At 48.3% G+C, this 4,039-nt stretch overlaps 1 pseudogene; it reads left to right on the top strand.

Annotated features, from left to right (window-relative positions):
- Positions 1-449: 449 nt before the first annotated feature.
- On the top strand, positions 450-3,292 carry LOC150033305 (uncharacterized; annotated as a pseudogene).
- The last annotated feature ends 747 nt before the right edge of the window (positions 3,293-4,039 follow it).

Here is a 4,039-nt window from a genome sequence, read left to right as displayed (position 1 = left end):
ATTGTATTAGCTTAGTTAGCTTGCTTTCTTTACATTTTCATTGTAAGTGACCACTCGCCCTTTTGCATATGTAAGGGCGCCAGTTGGCTTTTTGTTCAGAATGCACTATATGGGGATAAGACTAACCATCACTTCCTCATACCCGGAGTAATACTCTATAAAGCTGTTGTTGTTGCTTATTGCTTTCTAGTCTACTACAATCTTTCTTTCTTTATTCACACTCACAAAAACTTCTTACGAAAACCTTTTCTCCAAACCTGTTTTACCTAAAACGGGGGTGGAGGTTGCAAGAGGCACTCGGTGTGCTACCGGCAGTCCGTATTTGGGTTGGCTGACTTGTTCGTGAGTGGGAACAAGTGCCGCACAATCGCTAAGAGAAGCTTCCAAAAGAGAGATTGTGACAGTTGGTATCAGAGCCGAGTCGGCTTACAGAGGGAAGATCAGTGATCATGTCGGCGACGAAGAACCTGAACAAGTCCCATGTGGACAGATTGGTAGAGATGGAAGAGCAAATGCTCTACCTGAGAGAGGTCCCAGATAATGTCCGTTTCCTAGAGACTCGGCTACAAGAAGTTGCTGAGAAAGCCGATGGAATTGATGCAGTAGTAGGCCGCCTAGACGGGTTACCCGTCAGAGAATTAATGATGAGGGTAGAGACCCTCGAGACCAAAACAGCACGGTCCGACAGTTTTGAACGAGGTGATAGCTCACCGGGCTCTATTGCCTACATAGAGGAGTGTGTCGAAGAGCTGGACAACTCCCAAAAAGCAATACTTCAGATGGTAACCGATTTGTCTGAAGACTTTCGATCAGTCCTTAACGTCGTTAGAGCCGAGATAGCGGATGTGAGTGCTAGGGTGAATCTCACCATCCGAGCGGTACGGAACCAAGCCCCATCTGGGAGAGCAATGGCAGTAAGCAGAATAAAAATTCCAGAACCCAAACCCTTCTGTGAGGTGCGAGAAGCGAAAGCCCTGGAAAATTTTATCTTCGACCTTGAGCAATACTTCAAGGCGATGAACACAGTGACTGAAGAGTCGAAAGTCACACTAGCAACGATGCATCTAGCTGAAGATGCAAAACTGTGGTGGAGATCACGATTTACAGACATACAGAAAGGACGATGCACTATTGATACTTGGGATAGATTGAAACAAGAACTTCGCTCGCAGTTCTTCCCTGAAAATGTCGAGATCTTGGCTCGACGAAAACTCCGGGAGCTGAAGCAAATAAGTAACATCAGGGACTACGTAAAACAGTTTGTAGGACTCATGTTGGACATACGAGATATGTCTGAAAAAGACAAGGTCTTTTGCTTTGTTGAAGGGCTGAAACCGTGGGCGAAATCAAAACTATATGAACAGAGAGTACAGGATCTCCCCTCTGCCTGTGCGGCAGCTGAACGGCTATACAACCTTAGCACTGACTCACAAGATGTGAGGAAGCAGTCAACTTCCTCAAATGGGGGAAACAGAAACAGCCGTTCCAGTCCTCCCAGACCTGGGGGAGGAGACAAGAACACAAGGGGGGACCGTAAATCATCCCAACCGAGATCAGGAAACAACTGGCGGGGGCCGCCGCAATAGCATAACAATTACAATCGCCCCCTGTCTTGTTTCATATGTAGAGGGCCACACAGGGTGGGCGAATGTCCAAATCGAACCGCGTTTAATGCTTTTCAGGCCACGTTAGCCTCTATCTCTGAAGACAAGGCTGAACTGAAGGAGACGGTAACCGAGCCAGCGGCAGAAATTGAGAATCCCAGGATGAGGGCATTGAAATTCTTATCTGCGCTCCAGAAGAAAATGGGAAAGGCGACGGACCCACTAAAGAAAGGACTCATGTATGTGGACGCTTGGGTCAACCAAAGATCGGCCAAAAACACTATGGTTGACTCTGGGGCTACCCATAACTTCATGGATGAAACGGAAGCTCGCCGCTTGAAATTGACTTGGGAAAGAGATGCAGGAAAGATGAAAGCTGTGAATTCCGCAGCCCTACCGATTACGGGGATAGCGAAGAGAACTCCGATGAAGTTAGGAGACTGGAAGGGCTTCGTTGACTTCGTGATTGTCAAGATGGATGATTTCGACGTGGTATTAGGGATGGAATTCCTACTTGAACATAAAGTCATACCAATGCCCTTCGCCAAATGTTTAGTCATTACCGGATCTACACCCACCGTAGTCCAAGCCAGTATCAAGCAGCCAAATGGGGTGAGAATGATCTCAACCCTCCAATTGAAGAGAGGCCTGGCCCACGACGAACCCACGTTCATGGCCATCCCGATAGAATCAGTTGAGTCCACTGAAGAGGAGATCCCCCAAGACGTTCTATTTGTCTTGGAAGAGTATCGGGATGTCATGCCGAAAAGCTTGCCCAAGTCCTTACCCCCACGAAGGGGGATTGACCATGATATTGAGTTGTTACTAGGGGCAAAGCCGCCTGCCAAGAATGCATATCGGATGGCCCCGCCAGAACTGGCCGAACTCTGGAAACAGTTAGACGAGTTGTTAGATGCAGGATTTATCAGACCGGCGAAGGCCCCTTACGGAGCCCCAGTACTGTTCCAGAAGAAGAAGGATGGGAGCCTCCGGTTGTGCATCGACTATCGGGCCTTGAATAAGCTCACAGTTCGCAACAAATATCCCCTTCCTATCATTACTGACTTATTTGATCAGCTTCACGGTGCTAAGTATTTCTCGAAGCTGGACCTACGGTCTGGATATTATCAGGTCCGAATTGCTGAAGGAGACGAACCTAAGACGACCTGTGTCACAAGATATGGAGCCTTCGAATTCCTCGTGATGCCCTTTGGCCTCACCAATGCTCCAACAACTTTCTGTACCTTAATGAACCAAGTGTTTCACGAATACCTCGACAAATTCGTCATAGTATATCTTGATGACATTGTGGTCTATAGTGCCTCGCTGGAGGACCATCGACATCACCTCCAACTAGTCTTCGAAAAGCTGAGGAAAAATCAGTTGTATGTAAAGAGAGAGAAGTGCTCCTTTGCCCAAGAGCGCATAAATTTCCTCGGCCACGTGATTGAGTGTGGTCGGATTGGTATGGAAGAGGGCAAGGTGGCCGCGATTAGAGATTGAAGGGTACCATCATCCGTGACCGAACTACGATCCTTCCTCGGACTAGCCAACTACTATAGGCGGTTCGTAGAAGGATTCTCGAGAAGAACAGGGTCATTAACCGAACTGTTGAAGAAGGATAGCCAATGGAGCTGGACTTCTGAATGTTAAGCCGCCTTTTAGGGCTTGAAGAAAGTGATGATTGAGGGGCCGGTCCTCGGAATTGCCGACGTGACCAAGCTATTTGAAGTAGAGACTGATGCTTCTGACTTCGCGTTAGGCGGTGTCCTTCTCCAAGACGGACACCCCATCGCGTATGAGAGTAAGAAACTAAATGATGCCGAACGGAGGTATGCCGCCTCCGAGAAAGAGATGTTAGCAGTAGTTCACTGCTTGAGGGCCTGGAGACAGTATCTCTTGGGGGCCAAGTTCGTGGTCAAGATTGACAACAACTCCATTTGTCACTTCTTCAAGCAACCAAAGTTGTCGTCGAAACAGGCACGGTGGCAGGAGTGTCTAGCGGAGTTTGACTTCCAATTCGAACATAGACCGGGGATAAGTAACCAAGCGGCTGATGCTCTTAGCCGAAAGAGCGAACATGCGGCCCTGTGCATGTTCGCCCGCCTACAAGAAAGTACGTTGAGTGCAACAGTACGAGAAACTGTCAAAACTCACTTGACAAATGACACAGCGGCGCAGGCCATCCTACAGTTGGCTAGAGAGGGGAAGACACGCCAATTCTAGATGGAAGATGATCTACTATACACCAAGGGCAATCGCCTCTACATCCCTAGATTCGGGAAGTTACGAAGGTCGTTGATGAAGGAGTGCCACGACACACCGTGGGCAGGACATAATGGTTGGCAGAGGACTTATGCCCTTCTGAAACAAGGCTACTATTGGCCAAGCCTTCGAGACGATGTCATGCAATTTACCAAGACTTGCCTTGTCTG

Source organism: Benincasa hispida, chromosome 10 (genome assembly GCF_027475165.1).
Source record: "Benincasa hispida cultivar pf3 chromosome 10, pf3_genome.v1.1, whole genome shotgun sequence".
NCBI lineage: Eukaryota > Viridiplantae > Streptophyta > Magnoliopsida > Cucurbitales > Cucurbitaceae > Benincasa > Benincasa hispida.
This window is presented reverse-complemented; position numbering and strand designations above follow the sequence as displayed.